The sequence below is a fragment of the Stylophora pistillata genome, chromosome 5 (assembly GCF_964205215.1).
Source record: "Stylophora pistillata chromosome 5, jaStyPist1.2, whole genome shotgun sequence".
NCBI lineage: Eukaryota > Metazoa > Cnidaria > Anthozoa > Scleractinia > Pocilloporidae > Stylophora > Stylophora pistillata.
The window spans coordinates 22926029-22949371 of NC_142523.1; the positions used below are offsets into that span (position 1 = coordinate 22926029).

Below are 23343 nucleotides of genomic sequence, written 5' to 3' on the forward strand. Positions count from 1 at the left end.
CACTTACAGCCACAACACAAAGGAACGAGGCAGCTGAAAATAAAGCACTTGATATAATCCACATTTTTTGAGTGTTGCAGCCAGGATTGTCCAGTAGTACCCGCTTGATCAGAAAGAAAGTGTATAATGGTTGATTAAATAAACCAACCGCAACATCGGATAAGGCAGGACTTAAGAGTTTTCAAAGTTTTCGCAATCGTCGAATTCGAAGTTTTGTGTATGGCGAAGATTGCCACAATATTCAACATGATGGAGGTGTAAGTTAGACAGTTGTTGAAGACACAGTTGGCAATGAAATTCGATCGAAGATCTGCAACTTCGGCGTAGATAAGGATATATTGCGAAGACTCGCAAAACAATTCATTCATATAATTAGCTCCCGTATAAAAGATAGGGGCCCCTAATCCAGATGAATAAAATGTGTTTTGATTCTTTAGCAGGACAATTTCTCCTTATTTAGGGCAAACACGTAATTTTTTAAGTAAAGATTTTCTGAAGTAAGGAATTTGGAAAAAAATCAAACTTTGCCATGGTATAGTTGCTAAGGTTAAAGCAAAGAATCGTCAACGTCACCGAGCGGCTGTCCACGAACTAAAACTTACGGCTCAATCAACAGTTTCAGTGACTCAATTGGCCATCTCAATTTATATTTTTTGATAAAACTGTCTCAATAGGGTAATGGTTTTTACGGCTAACGGCAAATTTCTTTCCGCTGCGTTCAAATGAAAAAAATCTCATGCTAAACTTTTTGTAAGACAAATGGTCAAAGTTTTTTTAATCTTTTCGCCTAATGGCTAAATTTATTTGCTTTTTAACGCCTAACGGTTAACCTCATTGAAATTACTCTTGACTGATCTGTTGCAAACTTTCACTCAAATAATTTTTCCGGCGAAGGGATAATAAATCTACATTCAGTACAATTGTCTTGCTAAAAAAAATCTCTATTCGTCGTTATCTTTGGACCCTGATTCCGCGCATGCTGAACGGCTTAGGCTGACAGCTTCTTTTCTAAAACCAGAAACAGGCCTCTCGCCATTATATACCGATAATAAGTTCACGTTCCTTTGAACCGACGGTTTCAGACAAGAACTCACTGAAACACATAAAAACAAGGGATAAACAAGTTATTACTTTTTGCAGCTATTGGCATTGTTTAAAAATGTTTTGACTGCAGGTTACTGCAAGTCAGCTATTTTGTCTCACTTCTTTTAGCAATTTAGTACCTGTATTATGGCACAGAAAATAAAGGCCTCAATGACTGTAAAATGTGCAACTTTAGTACGTTTTATTTGTATAATTGTGTCTTACCAAGAGTATACAAGTCTCCAAACTCTAATACAATCCCTCTTGGAGGCACGAAAAGCTTTATAATGTGCTGCATGAGGTCCCCCTCATTCTCAGCCACAAACCAATTTGTGGCACTTTTTGATGGTGTGCCAACAATAGTGACACAATTTTTTTTTTTGACGACATCTGTCAGTCCAGGGCCAGCTGTTTGCGAGAGATTTAATCATTCAGAGACTGTGTCATGCCACACTGAGTCCTGTAATTTATCACTAAATCAAGACTTAACACTAAATGGAAATTGGAAATTTTCTCAACTAAATAACAAATTAACTCAAAGAAAATGTTACCTTTAGCAGACATCCTACTCCAGGCCACATACATTGTTTAAGCCTTCTCTCCCGGGGTACATTCCTCCACGGTTTGTGTAAGGGATTCATCTCTTTCTCTTGCAACAATGATGTATTGAGTCATATTTAGCCTTGTGTTCAGGCCACATATCTGCCTTAAAGTAGAATTTAATTTTTCCTCACTCCAGTTCTAAAAAGTTGACAAATTTGAAAAAAGCGGTTAACAATAGCCTCATTTGCATGTAAGAATATTGTTAAGAGAATTTAAGAAAAAAGAAAAAAAAAAAAAAAAACAAGCGCTGAGCTTACTTTCTGTTTCTGTATAATGATTACATCAGCACCACCAAAGGGGATTCCTTTCAGTGATGCGGCAGAGACACCAGAAGACATTGCGCAATAACATTGCCCATTGATGCGCGAAAGTATGGAGTGATCTGAAAGAAAGAGGAAAAGAAGCCATATAAGTACTATTTAAAGTGATAGCATCAATTGCTTTCCACGCAGAAACATTTTTCTGTATCATTTCTAAGCTGTTGGTAAGGTATTTAACCAAAAGTGACAGAATTTCCAAAACAATTTGCACCTTTTATCGCCTTCTCTTAGTTTTAGGAACTATGCCGTTGTCTTCTTCTGCCACTTCAGCTTAAGGGGCTCTTTCGACGAGTGCTATGAATTCGCCGCTTAATTTCCTTCCCCTTTTGACACGGAGCTGATATACGGCTTAAGGACATCGCGTCCAGTGAAATGGGGAAATCTTTAATGTCAAGCAAAGGAAAAAGCCGTAAGAACACAATTACTCCCCTTCGGGAAAAAAAAAGTGACGATGAAAATACTGTTCTTGGCAATTTATCTTGTGGCTTTGAGCTTAGTGTTTTTGAACTATTTCATTATTCTAAAACAAAGCCACAGTACAGAAAATGGATCATAAATTGATAGATGCATTTCAAAGTAAGAATTTTTTATCACAACGGACACGGACACATAAACACAACATTATGGTGAGGTGGAAGTGTAATCGAAAGTGGTAATAGTCGAGTTTTGATGTTGTTAAACTGTTATATTGAATGAATACCTCTCTTCCGCCTCTTTCCATGCTCGACAGCCAGCTTTCTTTACGAATTCCGCCCTCAGAACTGCTGTGTTTTTTACCTCTACTGCCTTTTCCTCTAATTCTGCAAACGATAGTTTGCCATCCGCCAAATTCCCTAACAGCTCCGCTAGCTGTTCAGTGTCCAGTCCCCTCAAACACTTGAACTTTGAGGCAACTATGTTGGACCGTTGCACTTTTTGGCCTGAGAGACACTGCTCGTCTGGTCCTTTATTTCTAAGGCGGAGAATCCGCTAAGAAGGTATACGAATTCAAGAGACTTCCACAAAAGAGGGTAGTGTTAAATGCTTTTTTTCATTTCTTCCTTATCAATGTGAGTTTATTAGTTTACCTTTGAATTAATAACCGAACTGTAGCAATTTCTCTATTCAGTTGTCCTCTGTCCCTGAATGGCAGAGTTTAACCTTAAAAAACATGACAAATTATTGGTCCGGAGGAACTATTTGCGGGTCGTTTGCGAGCTGTATTTTACCTAAGAAGCAATGAATGCCGTGTAAAATATCATAAAACCATTTTACCGTACCTTTTAGGAAATACGTTGGTGTGAAAAGTAAATTCGATTGAAAATGCGGCATCGCCGGCTCTTCCAAACACGTTTAGCGGAAAGGGAGACCAGAGGCGGAACTTTCTTGCGCTATTTTTGAAAAGTGTTGCAGATTGATTGCTATTGTGCTCGCATTGCGAAACGCTTTGAATTTGTGTGGGAAATTTCATGTAAGCTACCAAAACTAAACTAAAATTATTATCTTTGATTACGGTACGTAGCAACCTCGTTCCCAGGGTCTCTCATCCTCCCGCCCCCTGGAGCGAGCGAGGAGAGACCCTGGTTTAGGCTGGTCACGTGTCTCCCAGATTTTAGGAGATTTCAAATTAGCGGTTTGAGGGAGGGGCAGATAAGTGGGATTTTCTCTCCACTTAGTCCGCTCGCGAGCGTTGCTTATTGGCAATAAAAACAAACTACACGTGAAGCGCTTCGAACCGAATGTCAACTGAGAATATTCAGCAGACGCCCAAAAAGATCAGTAAATCTTCCACTACGGTAAATATCAATTGTTGCAGGCTTTGTAAATCAGTTGGAGACTTATCTTTCTCGAAGAACATCTATGCGAAAGGAAATTGCGTATCGCTCGCCGCCGCCGAGGACATTTATGGCCGGCCGTTGAGTCAAGAAAAATTTTTTCCACATCTAATATGTGGGCGTTGAAAAGACGCTTGAAATATTTTATTTCTTTCAAAGCGGTGATCAGTGAAAGTTAGATTTTTACCGAAACGGTGAAGCGATGTACAGAAATATTACAATCTGTCACGCACCCTGGCTATGATGCAAGGGAATCTGAGAGCAGCCGTCGCGGTCTAAATTTCGTAAAAGCACCAACACCAATTCAGTCTTTGGCTGGAAAAGAGGTAAATAACTGTATCTTCGATAGTGTTTTACCAGATTTGTTTTTTGTTACGTCTCGATGGTCCCAGATACTTCTTTGCCGCTTCTGAGTTGCGAGTATTTTTACGAAAGGTGACAAATTTCTTTCAGAATGAGCTACCTTCGATTGACTCAGCCGCTGTCAGATATTTTTGCGAAGATGTTGTCCATGATCAGGAAAATTCGTACAGATTTTTGTTTTGTGTGTGTTCCTCCAGCCGATCTCTCTTTTTCTAGTACCTATTTTCTTCAGAAGAGGAAAAATATGGACACGCGATTGTGCGTAACTGTTCGCTTATTTTTGTTTACATAATTTCACGTGCAAGTGTTCAATTTAGTCACAAAATAACCTACGGCTGCCGGTGCTCGTTCTTATTTGATCTTTAATATAGGTATTCAAAGGCGAAACAACATAAACAACTGGATGAAATGACAAGGGAGGTACAGGTCGTTGACTGCTTAACTCCTCGAAGAAGAGTGAAGAATTAAGAAGATGAAAAATAAAAGATTTACAGTATCCCGTCGGTAAAACGGCCACAACATCTCTGCTCGAATACATCGCTTTTAAACACTGGAGTTGTTTGGATTTTAAATTAAGGTTACAATACCAACTCCGAGATATAGCGACTTGAAGGCTGCTATAAAGCGTGGCGACCTGAACAACGATAGCGTCGATTTGAAGATGACAAAGGATACGAGGCAAAACTCGAGCAAACAAACGACTCGTCCCTAAGGAATTTTTTTGCTCTCTAAACACGTGACCAGCCTAAACCAGGGTCTCTCCTCGCTCGCTCCAGAGGGCGGGAAGATGAGAGACCCTGGGAACGAGGTTGGTATGTAGGTAGTAAAAAAAAAATAAGAGTCAATGGTCAGAGTAAGCTAAACGTCGAAAGGTGGGAAATCCATTGCCATAGATAGGCCAAGTCAAGTTTACTCAGTGGGGACCATTTTGGAAGCCAAATCAAATGCAGCTAATCTAAGACACGAGAACATTTTTTCCTCAATCTTACTTTCCTACTACACAATAAAAAAATGATTTTTATCTTGTACAAACTCAAAATGATCTTTCTTAGAGCAAATTCTCTTTTCTTCTAGCTGTAGCTTAAAATTGTCAGAATTCTCGAAACGAAACGTATCTTGAGTTTCCTTAGATCTTCACTCGCGGGCTTCATGTGGACAACAGACCCAGGATCAGTGCCATCCTGCGCTAGAATGGGTGACTTATCGAGATGATAAAGCGTGCGTACCTCTCCGTTTTCTGCTTTCGCGAAGTACCACTTTCTGCCGGAATGGTGCCGCTTTTCCCTTTTTCCTTCTTTCGAGTAAGGTAGTGAGGACCCTCTACCACGTGTTGTTGCCATATCTTTTCAACGCTCCTCCCCACAAACGGCTGCTCACATTCGAACAACATTCCTTTCCCTTTGTTGTCTTTGCACCAATGAGATCAATGACATTGTTTCTTATGTGACCAATCAGAGCGCAAGAGATTGTAATCAATATCGCTATTCCCGCGTTATCAAATTCTGCATTTCATCGTAGTTTCTTGCTGGAGGAAACGCTGAAGAAGGTTTTGCAAAGTGATCGTTGTTTTATTTGTTCCACTTCAGTTGAGAGAAAAGAAACAATTTATGTTTATGGAAGAAGTTCTTTTGATTTTCCGGCGAATATTAGTTCCTGTCTGGATGTGAATGTGAGCTGCTATTCAGCGACCAGCGAGTTGTCAGTTTGTAAAGCTTGCTACCGACGATTGATCAAGTTCAAAAAGGCCTCTGATCATCTTGAGGAGCTCATAGATGAATTGAAGGGAATCTTCAAGGATCGAAAACTTCCCAGAAAGGAGCGCTCATTGAGCGTTGAGAGCGACGATGGAGAAATCCAAGTTTCGTGCCGTGGGAAAACCTAGAAATGTTTACAATTCGATCTCATCAATACGACTTGTACCTCTAATGCTACAACCAATTCTAATATTTCTACCACGATCAGCCAACAGAGACGTCATACTCCGGAAAGATTTCCTATTGGTTCTATTGGTGTATTGATTTAGATGCCTCAAAATTATAACACTGGATAAACAAACACAAGAAAAACATGCTCAGGGGTATCAGGGCTAAATAAGCAGAGTAAACAAAACACTTTTTTTTGTTGCCTCATGGGAAATTGAATTCTGTAGTCCATAGCTTTTGAGAATTCACCCTGTCTATTCAGTATGCCACTGCAGTGTTAAGTAGTCCATGAATAGTCTGGAACAACACAAATGTACAATATATGAGAGCCTAGTGACAAGTATGTGCCAATGATGACAAACTGTTACAGCCAAAAAATGTCAAAACAGGACCCTGAAAAATTCTGTTAGCCCAGATTTTAACCCAAGAAGTACCCAGGTGCTGCAACTACTGATATAAATGAAGTTGATATAAATTTCTCCATACGAATCTGATCTATTCAAAAGTCTGAAAGATTTGCAATCTCACTGCATAGTGACTAATAGCAGTCTAAAATTTTTGCTCAATATGCAAGTAGAATACAATTTGATACTGGCAGCAGCACCAATGAAGAGATTAAATTTTCAAAGAATCAATTGATCAATATAATCCATGGAATCTTTCATAGCATTCTTAATCAAACCTCAGACCATTATCATAAATTATTTTTCTCTATTACATGTACATGTATACAGTAATTTCTTCTCAAGTGAAATGTAACTAATCTCAAACAGATGTTCCATCTTTTGTGACTTCACATGACAAAACTTTCAATTGCTATGATAGAGTATGAGTAGCACACAATTAATTTTAAGTCACTAATCAGACAATGAAATTGACCAGTAATCTGATTTAAAAATATGATGAATTTATGAGATCACTCATTTTCTTACCACAATGTAGTAGGAGGGCCAAAGAAGCTGTACTGTTCGCCCCAGCCCCCTTCCCCCGCAGTGATTTCCACCATTCTGTGTTCTGTTTTTGCCAACTTTTTTGCCCTGCCCTTTGGCCCTCTTTCTTTAAGTCCTTAATCTGCCTCTGCCCAGTACATGATACAGTTAAATCAAACACGTTAATGTCACTCATTAGTAATCAGTGATCCAATGCCATATTCTCAACAGTTGCCAATTACTACTGGTGGCATTACATCATCATCGCATGAATCATTGGCATTTTCCTCTTCCAATACTGAGCTTTCTAGGTGTGACAATGACATATTGTCCACAATGAAAAACTTCATATGGGCATCAATATGGTTTAACATAACTCCATGGTAAAAAAAAATATGCAACACTTTAGTGGCCATCCCTTTCTTCCTTACTAGTTTCCTGAACACCTGACTTCACATTCTTGGAGGGTCCAAAATGTATGACTCTATGAAGACTTCAGCAGTCAACGCCCATTCCAAAGGCTATTGTTGCTATTAGTAGCCAGATGGTACCATTGTCAGACTGAAAGGACTCCCAAATGTTATGCTTATTGGCTTCAGGAGTGCAGGAATGCAACATTTCAACAAGCACATGTTTTGAATCATTTCTAATTAACATTAAAGTAAAACATTAATGGTAGCATAAAGTAAACCACATTATCTTATAGTCTGGCAATAAATAATAGTTCTTTCTGTTTTTTCCTGACTCTGTTTAGGTTCATCAGTAAGCCAGCCAAAGTAGAATTCCAGTTCCATGTCCTTATCCATATACTGCATAACATAAGCAACATTTGATTTATTTTGACTTTCCTTAATTTCTACTGCACTTTTGATGTTCAGAAGGTTGAAGACTCACAGAATGCTTCCATTTAATTATCTTGTGACGTTCCCCTACCCATCATAAGGAAAAAAGACAGCATTAATCTATAATGAAATTTCTATTAATAATAATAATATAATAATGAAAAAAATATTAATTTTAATAATGTAATAATAATAACAATAATACTGTCATTCAGTGCTAAGGAACATGCAGAGAGCTGTAGTCTCTGGCTCCTTTAACATTGCCAGGACTTTCAAGGTCCTATCGGACTGAGTTCTTCAAACAACGTTAGCTTCAAGCATAGGTTTTTAATAGGTTGATGGGACATTTATCTCCATTTTAGGGTCTAGGGTTCTACCTTCTTAAAACTTTTAGGTTTTATTTGTGTCGGGACAGATCCTGTCAGACTAAGTTCCCTAAACGACGTTACTTTCAAGCATAGTTTTAATAGGTTGATGGGAAATTTACTTACTTTTAGGGTCTAGGGGTATAAAATTTTAAAAAGTTTAGCTTTTATCTATGTAGTAGTGAAAATCAAATTGGCTACACCATGGCACCCAACATCAATTTTATTCGCATGATGCACGATCCTCGCAGTATAGAGCGCTATTTATGCAATAGTGAAGATCAGACCTGAAAAAAAATCAGGCCTGTACGGGATTCGAACCACTGACCCCTGCGATACTAGTGCAGCGCTCTACCAATTGAGCTAACAAGCCAACAAGGAGCAGGCCGTTAAGTTGATTCGTAACAAGCCCGTGATGATAAATCAGATACAATGAATATATGAAGCTCATATATTTTGAACTGCGGTAGTAGATACGTATGATGCACGATCCTCGCAGTAGAGAGCGCTATTTATGCAATAGCGAAAATTAGACCTGAAAAAAATCAGGCCTGTATGGGCCAGATTTTTTTCAGGTTTGAACTTCGTTATTGCATAAATAGCGCTCTCTACTGCGAGGATCGTGCATCATACGTATCTAGTACCGCAGTTCAAAATATATGAACCTGATATATTCATCGTATCTGATCAATTTTATCGGTAATCTGAAGCATTCAGAAGTGTATACTGCGATGATAATGTCTTGTATTTAGACTCAATATTTTTACAGGTGATCATGTGTAATATAACACAGACAGAATAAAATAACGATAACCAAAATAAGGCCACAGTGTAATACTAATACTGACTAAACAATTTACATTTTCTATTTACATTATTTACATTCTTATTGTCCTTTCCTTTATACTGCTGAATTTAAAACATACATGTAACATAACATTTTGCTGCAGACTCGTTTTTAGTTAAACACTTACCACTGTCTTACAACATGCGCTTCATCGACAGCAATGGCACAGAGTTTTTTTGGAATACACAGAGTTTGTCAGCATAAATCTCCAGCGTTCGTTCTTTAACCACGCTTCAGGGGATCCGTAAACTAAGGAATATTCGCCGCTTTCAACACGAATGCGTTTGCCATCCTCAAGTGAGCTTATGTTACCTACTTTTAGCCCTAGTTCCCTCAAATGGGACACTTGGTCGTTCATAAGGCTTTTCCCAATGGTGAGACAACGACGATGATATGACCAGGCTCTTGTGAGGTAAGATCAAACACGAGTGGTAGTGCTTCATACAGGAGAGATTTCCAAAAACCAGTAGGAAGATTGACAGATACATCCTTTCTTTCCTCAACTATTTTCCTAATTACAGTTTTTTGCTGCGCATTTAAACTAGGAATTCGAAATGTATTACTAACAACATCAAACGCTTCTTCAAAGGACACCATTTTGAAAGCTTTGAACTTGAAGATGAAACAAACAATATGATTGGTTAGACTACTTTGGCGCGCACAGTTCTCAACATATGTAACCCAAATAGTGATTGGTTGAAGTAGCGGAAAGGAATGTTGTTCGAATGTGAGCAGCCGTTTGTGGGGAGAAGCGTTGCGTGACGAGACTAAAAACGGCTGCGAGGGCGACTAGTCAAATAGCTGACCTGCATGAACTCTGAAGAATGTACGACGGCTACTTTGAACTGAGATAATTTAACCCGTATCGTTTGTTTATTGGTTAATATGCACACCCCATACGAAATTCTTTTGTATGCCCGATGACGTAGGAGTTTTGAAATTTCCGACAGCCGCACCACACTGTCGAGGAAATCGTTAGTTTTTTTAAACTGAAATAGGAATACATGAACGGCTATGGACATGGATTACTCCAGTTCGGTTGCAGAAGAGCCTCTGTCACTCGATTCTTTCAAGTTTCGCCGAAGAGCCTTTGGTAGAAACATCAGTTACTGAAGAGATCTTTGAGAGCGGAGCTACGAGAATAGAAGAATCAGCCGTGGAGGTATTTTAACCTCTCTTAGTAAGCAAGCCTGCTAAACAGAAAAGGGAAGCCTAGATCGAGTGCGAATCGTTAGACTCTTCAAGAGCTGAAAAACTGCACCACTCTCGCCTGAGCATAGAGCTTCCAAAGAACAAGAAGTAGAATCTTCTAGCGCTGCAGGTTGTGAGGACAATGACAATGTGGTCCTTTCTGAAAATGCAAGCTTCAACGGTAGCAAGGCACGAAGCGGCAACTTTGAAGGCAACATTTCTAATCAGCTCTTCCCTAACTTCAAAAACAGAACGTTTCTCTTTATGTTTGAGGATAATAATTCTCCAATTCAGAAACACCGCAGTTGATCTAGGCGGAAAAGTAGAGGAATTCTTAGATGTTCTCAAAGTAACAGATCTCGTTGTGAATAGTGAATAGCCGGAAAACTGCTTGCCAGCTTGTACCGTCTGTACAATTCCATACGTATTTACGTGGCCAAAGAGCAATTAAGAGCTCCTTCAAGTATTTTTCCTCCAGTGTTTCACATGATGCTAAAATCGTGGACGTCGCTGAGAATACAATATATCAGTGTATTCCAAAAGTGAATTTTTCCCACTTATCCAAAGGGAAAAACGAGATAGGAACGAACTGACCTCAAAAACCCAACGCCGGAAACGTGAAAAAATTAGAGAACTAAAACCTCATTTTATCACAGTTGAAGATCAGAGGTTTTGCCCCATTTTAAAAGAATTTGACAAGTTTCTGACTTTAGACGTAGAGGAGGACCGGGAATTCAACTGGGCTTTGGGCGGCGAACACAAAGCAAGTATGAAGACTGAACATTGTGAAGAGGACGTATTAGATAGTGAGCTGGATTTGCTTTGCAAAGGGGAGCGTCATAAATTAAATCCATAATACAGCAACCAGGATACTGGAACAATCTTGACGCCCTAATCTATAAACTACCGTGTGTTGGGAAGTTAGAGGATCAACAAAAAAGGCAATTTCATCTCGATGCATTTTGATAAATTTGTTGATGTAAACAAGAATTGTAACATGAAGAGCCGAGTTTACGTAATTTTTCTTATTCAGTTGCTTACTTTAAGCCTCTGCTATGTACGGGGAAGGTGGAATGAATGCCTGACCTGATAATACAAGATATTTCAAGTTCTGATTTTAAAATATCTGACAAAGACACATCATACCTTCTTAGTACTGTTGTCATCTTAACCAAATTATGCATTTCTAGCTTAATGAACAAAGAGACACGTTTCTACAGAAGGAAAAGTTCGCAAAGTGAAAGAAACCTGGAGGTTGCGATCGCAAGAAGTGTGATGCTGCTTCTTTGAAAGAAGGTGAGGCTCTAACCAAAGCGATAATTGTGGTAATTAGATAAGGATGTATCACGAACTCCCGCAATGACATATCGTCACGCATTCCTTGGTGTCGTTTATTAGAGAGACAGGGTTCGAAATAACCATTACAGAGTGGACGTAAACACCAAAACAGTCAACTAAAAAAAAACAAACAAACAAACAAAAACAAAAAAAACAATCAGCCAATACTATTTCGTTGCTGGCTATGCCATATACAGAAGAAGAAGTGGGGAAGAGTAAACGTTTGGGTCGTTTTTGGTAGAGAGAGGAAAAGAGGCTGCTTGGGTGATTTGTTTTCGCTGTTTTGTTGTTTACGATCGACATACGACAGTCATTTACTGCAAAATTAAGGTACGAAGGCGATTATTTAGCCTGCTTCTCAGACGATCCAAAAGCGCTCTCTCGGAATTTTCACGGATATTTGAGCAAGTAGATTCAGACCGTCCGAGGTTTAGGCTAATATCGACTCATAATTTACGAGATATTCGTCAATTCTGTGGGATTCTTTATATTTATGGCAACAAAATCTGAATGTTGTGCTGAGAAATGCTTAGAAGCCATGGATCTTGCAGAGATGTGCATGATACATACGAATCTTCAGGGCTATAACTCGCTGCAAAAAAGGCAAATCGCACTTAATTGGCTATGGATGCATGCCAAACCAATTGAAAGGTACAGTACACCTTATGTTGTCCTTTAGTTGTACCAACAAGTTTCTTCTCGTAGATTATCTAGATCATATATCAGACTAAATTAAATAAAACGCATTTGTAACCATCCCTTTATAACGCAATTCCTCATGTTTGTTTCCTAGTGACCTTCAAAGCATCCCTTAATGTCTTAGTGGACAAAGGCAGACCTCTCAACCTCAAAACACCAAAAATATGGAGACTGATGTAAAAAAATCTGGAGATTTGTCGACTGGCAGACAAAACCAAGTAAACGCGGGTTCTTAAATTAAGAGAAAGTTTTTTTTTCCTGCTCATAGTTTACTTAAAACATACGTGGATCTGAACAACATAGAAAAAATCTTTAAATATTCATCGGGTTCATCAATTGCCGTCATTTTGAAAACGTGTAGTGTCAAAATGCGAGAGACTGGTTATGATCACCTAGTTTGGAACAGGTGTTCTGTATATGGTCCTGGACAACTCACGGTGTTTCCAGCGAACAGACGGACGAAGAACGTAACAGCTTGATTTGAGACGGATTTGCACAGAATTGGCACAAAAAAATCACCTCTAGCAAGCCATAAATGAAATTATACAAAAATTTATCCTTTTAGTTTGCGCCTACATTTATCGTGAGATTTGTCTGTCTCGTTGTGAGACCGTGAGATTGAACTGAAAATCGTGAGTCTCACGACAAAATCGTGAGACTTGAGAGGTCTGCAAAGGGAAGCCTCGATCGAGTTTAAGGTATGTACGTTGTAATGCTCATAAGGAAATGAAGTTTGAAAAGTGATAAATTTCAGTGAATAGTCTATCTTAATAATTTATAACTAATGATTTGCGACAATCTAGTGGCACTATGGGGTGGGGATTACAGTGATCATGAAAAAAATTTCCTTCAAATCCAATTTTTGTCTTTACAGGTAAAACAAAATTTCTTAATGGTTGGACACACTCATGAAGCTGTTGACCAGGGCCGGGTTGTTCAAAGCTGTGTTAAGATAACCCAGGGTAAGTGTGAAATTTGATTTCACATCTGAAAGCTCTGAAAGAGAATTTAGCTTAATACTGATTAATTCTGGTAAAGAAGGACACAAGAACCTTTAAAGGTACTGTTAGGAGGAATGCAATCAGTGAACTTCTAGCTTGGAAAATGACTGTTCTGAAATTATCTTTTAAAATTTGACCACCTGCCATTTGACATTGACACCATATATATGTAAGCTGGTGTAATCCAATTAACAAACAAAATGAAAAGAAAATATCTGCAGAAGAGTAGATTTGTATAACTATTGAGATGGTCATGTAGCTATATTTTAAGCCTTCAATCGATTGATGTCCTCTCCTGACAATATGGATGGATACAATATCTTAAAATGTTTTCTCTTGTTAATTGGTAGAACTTGTGACCTCCTTTGGGAGTCGTTACACCCCAACTCCAAGGGCTGTAGAGGTTGAGCATGTTTTTGTTGTGAAGGAGTGGATGTCGCCCTTTTCAACTGTGCTCCACGACATCTCAAATCCTCATGCTTTTAAATTTACAAAAGCTCCTTCAGGAAAAGTCGTTATGCGCAGTTCAAGAACTGGGGGAGCGACAAAAAGGAAAACTGGAAACCAGTAAACCCTGTTCCAGAACAGTGGTTAACTGTAGTGAAAATAAGTGGAAATATCTGCTGTACAATGGAGAATGAAGAATTTAAACAAAAAATCTCAACAATACTTTCCATTTGCGTATATGTGCACGATCCTTCGCAGTAAAGCACTATTTAAGCAATAGTGAAAATCAGACCTGAAAAAAATTCAGGCCTGTACGGGATTCGAACCACTGACCTCTGCGATACTAGTGCAGCGCTCTACCAGTTGAGCTAACAAGCCAACTGGGAGCAGGCCATCAAATTAATTCGACATAAACCCGTAAGATGATAAGTCAAACAACAAACATATGAAATACATATATATGAACCGCGGTTATGAAACGTATTAATTTGATGGCCTGCTCCCAGTTGGCTTGTTAGCTCAATTGGTAGAGCGCTGCACTAGTATCGCAGAGGTAAGTGGTTCGAATCCCGTACAGGCCTGAATTTTTTTCAGCTCTGATTTTCACTATTGCTTAAATAGTGCTTTACTGCAAAGGATCGTGCACATATACGTTTCATAACCGCAGTTCATATATATGTATTTCAATACTTTCCATTAATAATTATACTCTGTTCATACATTGAAGATATTACCTGTTTTGCTCAGCTGGAGTGTGATGATCTTACATTTTAATTCTTAGCAAGACCAATAATAATAATAATAATAATAATAATAATAGTAACAATGACAAGTACTATTTGAAAAATCGCAAATTGAGATCTGTTACAGCTTGATGGTATTACTGTAAGTCACTAGATACAGAGAAGCTTGAGCTTCAGTGGCTCAGATCAGAAATTGAAAAGTATTTCAGATCAAGATTGTTTCCATCCTCGAAGACCCAGGGGCTGCGAGTAGATTTCAAGTTGGGGCAGAAGAGCCCCTGGGGACATTTTCTTACAAGACTAGTTCCAAACAGTCGCAGTCGTTCTGGCATCTGATTGGTGCCAGAAAATCTTTGTGTTTTTCTGCCCAATCAGAGTGAAGTGTGCCCTAGAGTCCTTTCGTGTGTTTTAACACGGACATATACAAGACGTTCAGTTGCTCGCCATGATTGTTTGGGCCGTACGACGAAGGTTTGCTCGAGGTGAAAAGTTCAGTCTCAGCACACAAAGTAAGAGAAATCGATCAGATTGTCCACGAAAATCCCACCGGAAATGATACTGAATACTTTCGCAGGTATCACAAGAGAACGTGTTTAAAATTTTGCGAGGTTCGTATAAAACACGATGGTTGCAGGGATTGATATGTCGCTTTAAACGTTAAAAAAGATTTAAGCTTAAATCTTTTTAGATTTTTTGTATAATTTGCTTTGACTGAAACTTTGCCAATCCCCGTGAAGTTATTTCGCCGCACGGGCCACGCAGGTATGTCGAGCAACTGGCGCTTTCGCTTACGTAGCTTTCTGTGCTCGCCAAAATCTGATCTTCGTTTTGTTGTAAAGTCTTTCATAATATGGCCAAGGTTGCAGAGAACGATAAGTTCGTGGAAGACCGCCAGCAAGCGCTTGGAGAAAGCTTAGCTGTGTTTCCGGTTAGCTAATTAAAATCTGAACAAAAACTTATTATCGAGAACATCGTGGGAAGGAGATGTTTTTGAATAGGTACCGAAGGGGTTTGGAAAGAACTTAATCTTTCAACTGCTACCAAGAGTATTCAAATTCTTGAGCTCGAAAGGCCACGGATTCTCTTGTAGTCCCTTGGTCATTGTCATTTCACCTCTTTTGTCGATTGTTGAAGACCAAGTTAAATACCTTTGATTACTGGGAATCGATGCTGCTTTCATTCGGGAAAACAAAACCAAAGACCAAGAAATATTGGATGGAAAGGGTGGGTTTGCTCTATTGTAAATGTCAGCTTAGTACAGGGTCATCTACCCACATCCAATAAACAAAAGTTTCCACACTTAGCTTTTCTCTTTTTTTCAAGCGAAGATTAGATTAGATTTTGGCGCGCACAGAAAGCTGCGTAAGCGCCAGTTACGCGCTCGACATACCTGCGTGGCCCGTGCGACGAATAACTTCACAGAATTCAGGCAAAGTTTCAGTTACACCAAATTATACAAATAATCTAGAAAGATTTAAGCTTAAATCTTGTCTAAAGTTTAAAGCGACATATTAACGCTTGCAACCATTATGTTTTGTACAAACCTGGCAAACTCTTAAACACGTCTCTTATGATACCTGCGAGAGTATTCAGTATAATTTCCGGTAAGATTTTCGTTGACAATCTGATCGATATCTCTTACATTGTATGCTGAGACTGAGACTTTTCACCTCGAGCAAACCTTCGTCGCACGGCCCAAACAATCATGGCGAGCAACTAAACGTCTCGTATATGTCCGTGTTAAAACACACGAAAGGACTCTAAGGCACACTTCACTCTGATTGGGCAAAATAGCACAAGGATTTTCTGGCACCAATCAGATGCCAGAACGACTGCGACCGTTTGGAACTAGTCTTGTAAGGCAATGTCCCCAGGGGCTCTTCTGCTCCAACTTGAAATCGACTCGCAGCCCCTAGGTCTCCGAGGATGGATTGTTTTTGGAACGACATAAAGAAGATTGGGCATCACTACTTGCGGACCCCGAAGATACCAGATGGCATCCGCCAGAAACGGGACAGTTACTTGGCCATTGAAATAAATCATTACAAACAAGGAAAGAGTTAAAGAAAGACAAAAACAATTCGAGGCTGCTGGGAATAGTGTGGGTTTTCTGGGGAAAAAACCTGAAGGTGTCCCTGAGGATGTGGATGCATACATGATATGGTCAGAACTCAAGCTGCTCCTGTGCGAGAGGTGATTTAGGCTCAAAATTAAGACATACAATGTATGCTCAACTCAAGCCTCCTACTCATGCAAACTTAACTATTTTGGCTAAAGTGTACGTGCCCACCAAACCTTTCCATCATGTGTTTTATTCAAATAGTGTCAGCCACAGCTGAATTTTCCTTTACTTGTGACCACACACACACTTGCCTATCAAAAGGCTTTCACATAATTGTCCTTTGAATTTAATTAAGTTGTGTAGATAACTTGCCTCAATTTATAATTTGTTTACAATTGCAGGTGCACAGTGGAGCTTATAGGAGGTAGACGGCTGTGGTCACCGAGGTAGATAACTTTGAAGGAGTTCTGCCTGAGGTAGCATAGATTGCTTAAGTTAATCTTGACGGAAACTACAAACCTCCCTTGATCTGGCCAACTGAAATTTCCATAGATCTACTGAATCGATTCCCTCTTTTGCATGGAAATTTCCATAAATCTTCCAGTAACATGGAAAATTTAAAAATTGTTTAGTTAAAATTTATCTACACCTGTGCTCGCAAATTTATATCTTTCATTGCCTTGGTAATATATAAGATCTTCAATATAGCTTTAATCCACACAACCATTTGCATGGAAATTTCCATACATCTTCCATCAACATGGTAAAATTTAAGATGTTCAGCTATAATCGATCCACATAATGTGCATGGAAATTTCCATGGATATTCCAGCAACATGTCACAAATGAAATAATTTTTCAGTTATGATCGATCCAGACAATTGTGCATGGGAATTTCCATAGATCTTCTGTATGATAAAATGACATATCTTAGATGTTCAGTTACAATCGATTCCCACTTTTGCATGGAAATTTTCATAGACCTTCTGTATGGCATCCTCGTCTCGGAGAGGCGATGGTCAGCGCATAAGTGTTGGCGTGCTCTTCAGTGGCTCAAAAGCCCGATTCTTGAGTGGCAATCTTTGTTGCAGCTCGTGCAGATGTAGTTGGTGGCCTCTTGAACTGATCCTTGACGTTTCTTTCTCGTCCCCCTCTTGATAGTCGCCTCGGCCCTCGCCTTCATCTCAGCCCTGTGAGCTCCGTCCTTCACACCGCGACGCCAGACGTTCCGGTCTGGCGCAAGGATCTCCCAGGTGTTGGGGTTATTTTCAGTGAGTTGCAGGTCGCGCTTGCAAACATCCTTGAAGCGAAGGAGTGGTCGGCCCGTGCGTCGGACGCCCTCCTGCAGCTCCCCATAGAGGACTTGTCTTGGCAAGCGACCGGGAGTCCATATGGTGTACATGGCCTAGCCACCGTAGGCGTCTTTGGATGAGTAGTGTAGCGATGCTAGGCATGTCGGCTCGCCCAAGGACCTCGGTGTCGGGGACTCTGTCCTGCCATTTGATCTGGAGGAGACACCGAAGGCAGCGGAGGTGGAACCCGTAGAGCCGCTTCTCTAGTCTGGCGTATGTGGGCCATGACTCGCTACCATAGAGGAGTGTGGAAAGGAGACAAGATTGGTAGACTTGCAGCTTGGTCCTCTCGCTCAGCAGTTCGTTGTTCCACACTCTTTTGTTGAGTTTGGCCATGACTCCCGCTGCCTTGGCAGTCCTTGAACTCATCTCGACGTCTAGCGATGTCTTGTTTGACACTGTGGACCCCAGGTAAGTAAAAGAGGCCACCACCTCCAGTTCAGTACTGTCGATTGTAATGACGGGAGGTGTCAGGGCATCTTGGGCAAAGATGTTGGTCCTCTTTAGGCTGATGGTAAGGCCGAGCTCTTTGCAGGCGTGAGACAGCTTATCAACCAAACGTTGGAGGCCTGCCTCGCTGTGAGACGCCAGGGCAGCATCATCTGCGAACAGCAGCTCGCGGATGAGCACCACAAGGGTCTTCGTTTTGGCGCTGAGCCTGACAATGTGAAAGAGATTTCCGTCTGCCCTTGTCCGAATGTATACAACATCCGAGCAGTCGCCAAAGGCATACTGGAGTAGCATCGAGAAGAAAATCCCGAACAGAGTTGGTGCCAGAACGCAGCCCTGTTTTACTCCACTTCTGACTGGGAAGGCATCCGAGGTGGCTCCATCAAAGCAGACGGTGCTCTGCATGTCCTCATGGAAGGCGGCGAAGATGGCAAGGAGTTTTGGTGGGCAGTCGATCTTCTGAAGGATCTGGAAGAGCCCACTTCGACTGACCAGGTCAAAGGCTTTTGTCAGGTCCACGAGAGCGAGGAACAATGGTTGCTGCTGCTCACGACACCTCTCCTGCAGCTGACGGAGGGAGAAGATCATGTCCACTGTGGACCTGGCGGCTCTGAACCCACATTGGGATTCTGGGTAAACTTGTAAAACGAGACTCTCTAGGCGACTCAGAGTGACACGCGCAAAAACTTTGCCTACAATGCTGAGGAGTTAGATGCCGCGATAGTTGTTACGATCGCTTCGGTCACCCTTGTTTTTGTAGAGGGTGACTATACTTGCATCTCTCATTCTTGTGGGATGTGCCCTTTCACCCAGCATTGGCGGAGGAGCTCGTGAGGCGGCTGGAGGATGGAAGGCTTGCCGTGCCTTAGCACTTCTGATGGTATGCTGTCCTTCCCTGGCGGCTTGCCACAGGCAAGGTTGTCGATGGCTTTGCTGAGCTCCTACAGTGTGGGCATCTCGTCAAGCTCCTCCATGACTGGTAGTCTGGGCAAGGCATCAAGGGCAGCGTCAGTCACGATGTTCTGGGTCGAGTAGAGTTCGAGATAGCGCTCGACCCAACGCTGCAGCTGCTTGCTCTCATCGGTGATGACATCGCCAGACTTCGCTTTGAGCGGTGCTGTCTTGATGCTCGTGGGGCCAGTGGCTGTCTTGATCCCATCATACATCCCTCTAGTATAACCACAGTAGGCAGGTGTGTGGATCTTGACGCACAGGCTCTGCCAGTACTTGTTAGCACAGTGCCGGGCGGTCTGCTGGGCCTTGCTATTAGCTGCTCTAAGAGCGTCGCGTGTGCTGTGGCAAGGGTTCTGCTTGTAAGCCAGAAGGGCTATCCTTTTGGCTTCCGTGACTGGCTGCATTTCTTTCCAGTGCGCCTCGAACCAGTCAGCATTCTTGTGTGCTTTTCTTCCGAACGCAGACATGGCCGAGTCGTAGATAGCATCCCGGAGGTGACACCATTCGGCGTCCGTGTCATCGGTTGTATGCTGGTTAGCAAGCTTTTTCTGAAGGGTCTCGACGAAGCTCTGAGCCTTAGCTGGGTCGGCAGTAGCGCAGGTGTTGATGCGGGGGCGACCCTCTGTCTTGGCGTGATGGATCTTACAGGGCTTCAGCCTGATCTTGCTGCCAACAAGGGAGTGATCTGTGTCACAGTCTGTGCTGTGGTAGCTTCGCATGTGGAGGACGCTGTTGAGGTCTGCTCTCCTGGTAATGACAAGGTCAAGCTGGTGCCAGTGCGGGACCGGGGATGTCTCCAAGACACTTTGTGCAGCTCGTTGTACTTGAAGTAGCTGTTGATAATGCAGAGGCCATGGTGGCAGCAGAGTTCCAACAGTCTCTGCCCATTCTCGTTTAACTTGCCAACACCGAAATGGCTGAGACAGGCAGGCTATGCTTGCCAGTCGGATCCAACGCGTGTGTTGAAGTCACCTAGCAGGTATACGCTTTCGGAGCGGGGTATTTGGGACACTGTTTCCTCCATGGCTTCGTAAAACTGATCTTTGGCCTCTGTGCTGGATTTGAGGGTCGGGGCGTAAACAGACAGGAAGTTGACAAACCCTGTAGATGTCTTCATGCGGAGGACTAGGATTCTTTCGCTGCCTCAAGTCGGCGTTTCTGTGGTGGCGAGCAGCGAGTTCCTCACAGTAAAACCTACTCTATGCTGCCTTGGCTCGTCCTGGGACAAGCCTTGCCAAAAGAAGGTGTAGTCTAATTCTCTAAGAGAGCCGCTGGTGGCCAGCCGAGTCTCCTGGAGACAGGAAACGTCGATGTTAAGCCGTGTCAGTTCCTTATTGATGATGGCGGTCTTGCGGGAGTCGTCTATCTGTTAAAGATCAGCAGAGAGACCAGGGCACATAGTGCGAACGTTCCAGCTTCCGATACGAAGAGCTGAAGTCTTCGTTAATGTTTTCTTTTTGTGACTGCCTGGTGCAAAGTTGTGACTCGCTTGTCGGGGAGGTCCCCTAAGCCCTACACACCCAGTAGAGCAGGCGAGCCATGGCGGGGCAGCACCTTACTGGCTGGGGGCTGCCCAGCTTGATCCAGGCGGTAGTTACCCGATGAAGCTACGAGGTCTTCTCCCACCGTCGGATGAGGTCCCTGGCGCTTCAACCTACGCCAATCGGTCAGAAGCTTAGAACCGGTGAACTGCCTCATCCCGTGTTGTGCCGGAATCTTGCAAAACCGCTGGAGTGACCTCTCTAGTCTGCACTGAAGGCCTGGGCAGGTTAATATGGAGACGCTGGGTTGCCCACACTTCAGTGTCCCCCTCTCGGTTCCGCTGGCTGAGTCCAAGGGAAAGGATGAACCTTTACAATTTGGAGCCAGTTTCACCGCAGGAGCTGCCGGAAGGTAGTGCTGTGCATCTGCCTTTCGCCTTAGGGGCTCCACTCCGGATTTAACCTCGAGGTTTACTCCTGAAGCCTTTCCTACGATCAGGTATAGCCTCAATGCAGCGGAGGTTTGAAATCAGGGTTTTCCCTCCCCTAGATGGGTTGCCCTCACCGCGGCTAAAGAGCCTCATCTACCCTGGGCAACTGGTTATGAGGCGCCAGGGACTCGCCTTCTCCCCTTCTCCTGTCATTAGTGCCAGTTTCGCCGCGTGGAGGCCAGGAGTTGGACTATGACTGTCAGAGGCTATTTGAGACGCACGCCGTGGGAAGCACTTCGATAGGCTGTGGAAGCCCACCCCCACAGCCCACTTCCCGGCTGTGACAGCCTTCGAAACCCATAGACCTTCTACTAACATGGTAAAATGTAAGACGTTCAGCGATAATCGATCTAGACATGTGCATGGAAATTTCCATAGATCTGACCTTCCATTAACATGGTATAATGTTAGATGTTCAGCTTTAATTGATCTAAACATGTGCATGGAAATTTCCATAGACCTTCCATTAACATGGTTTAATGTAAGATGTTCAGCTATAATCGATCTAGACATAGACCCTCCATAGACCCTCCATAGACCCTCGCTGTCAGATATGCCATATCCTACTTGGTATATCTAAGGCACGTATGTATAAATTTCAGTAAATAGTTCTCAAAAGAAATTATTTCTTTGTCGTAAAAGCTGTTGTAATCAATTCAACTGTGGAGTGGTTTTTATAGACTATTAAACTTTTTTTCTTAAATAGTGTCCTAGTCAAAAAGATACATTGTAGAGTACATGTTACCCAGCATATACTGAAGTGGCAAAGAAGCGTCTCTTTGATATTGGTTTTTAGCAAATTTTCTTTACTTCAGAAAATCTGCACTTAAAAAATTATGTGTTGGCAGTGATTCTGCATAAAATGTTCTTTTTTTCGGAAAAGTGATGAAGCTCAACAAAAGGTATACACTGATTATGATATGGGTTCTTCAGATGTAAGCCAGTTACAATATGATATAAGCCGATGACAAATAAAGAACTTACGTCGGGCATATCAACAGACGGAGGCAGTCAGGAAATTCAATTGTACTTTACATGCTTAATCACAGTCGAAGTTAAATGTCATGGCAACTGTCAAAATGAGTTTCGACAATTTTCTCACAAGGCTTAATTTTCTGAGTATATCTTATATCTCATTCACACCAGCGAAATATGCTTAAAATGGTAATCAGAGAAACAGAAACAGAGACACGAGAAACTGTATGAATTTTCCGTAGATTTTAACTATTCATTAACTTGTAATTATTCTGTTCAATGTGCTAAATTTGAAGTCAACACACATCGATTAAGCCCCCTCTATGAAGTTAATCATTTTAAACCGTGTTTAACATAACAGCTTCTTGTGTTGTACAACACATGTATTCCTTTCATACTTCTTTAAAATTGGGGTAAACTGTTTAACACGAAAATCAATTGAATTGTGAAAATTTTCCCCCTTAGCACACGTCTGAGCCATCTGCAGAGATCTCTGGTCTAATATCTTGACGTCCAATAAAAGCCACCAGTGTTGTCATCCTCTTGTGAAGAGCTACGTCTGGATTTTTATTGCATCTCAGAAGTAAAAAAGTGTCAATAACGTTTTCCTTTCTCCTATTTCGATTCTTTTACAATCCCTATTAAACGCAGGTTTCACTTAGACTAAAATCAACAATGAAATGAAGGAACATAAGCAATTTGGGTATCAATCGGAAACGATTAAACTTTTTTCCTTGGTTACCTCCGTTCGCTTCAACACGAGTAGAAGTAAGTTTCTTGAACTCGTTTAAATTCTCGCTCAGTACAATAATTCTAAAACAAACTCCTAAAAACTGACGTTTCGAGCGGTAGCCCCTCGTCACAGAGCGGCAAACACAAACTACCGCCTACAAGCAGGCCATTATCTTTCTACAGGACTGGTTTCTATTTCACGTCTGCAAAAAAAGAAGGGGGGAGAGGGCCGAAGGATTCTGGTTATGTCAAGATAAAACTTACATTATCCACCGTGATACTCTGAAATATTTTTATGATCTCCTCCCTAATTATTGATCAGTCAGTTTTTAATTATCC

At 41.5% G+C, this 23343-nt stretch overlaps 2 pseudogenes; both read right to left on the reverse strand.

Moving 5' to 3' along the window:
- Nucleotides 1-941: 941 nt before the first annotated feature.
- On the reverse strand, nucleotides 942-7111 carry LOC148730865 (uncharacterized; annotated as a pseudogene).
- Nucleotides 7112-7258: 147 nt separating this feature from the next.
- LOC148730866 (ATP-dependent helicase wrn-1-like) lies at nucleotides 7259-9181 on the reverse strand (annotated as a pseudogene).
- Nucleotides 9182-23343: the final 14162 nt, after the last annotated feature.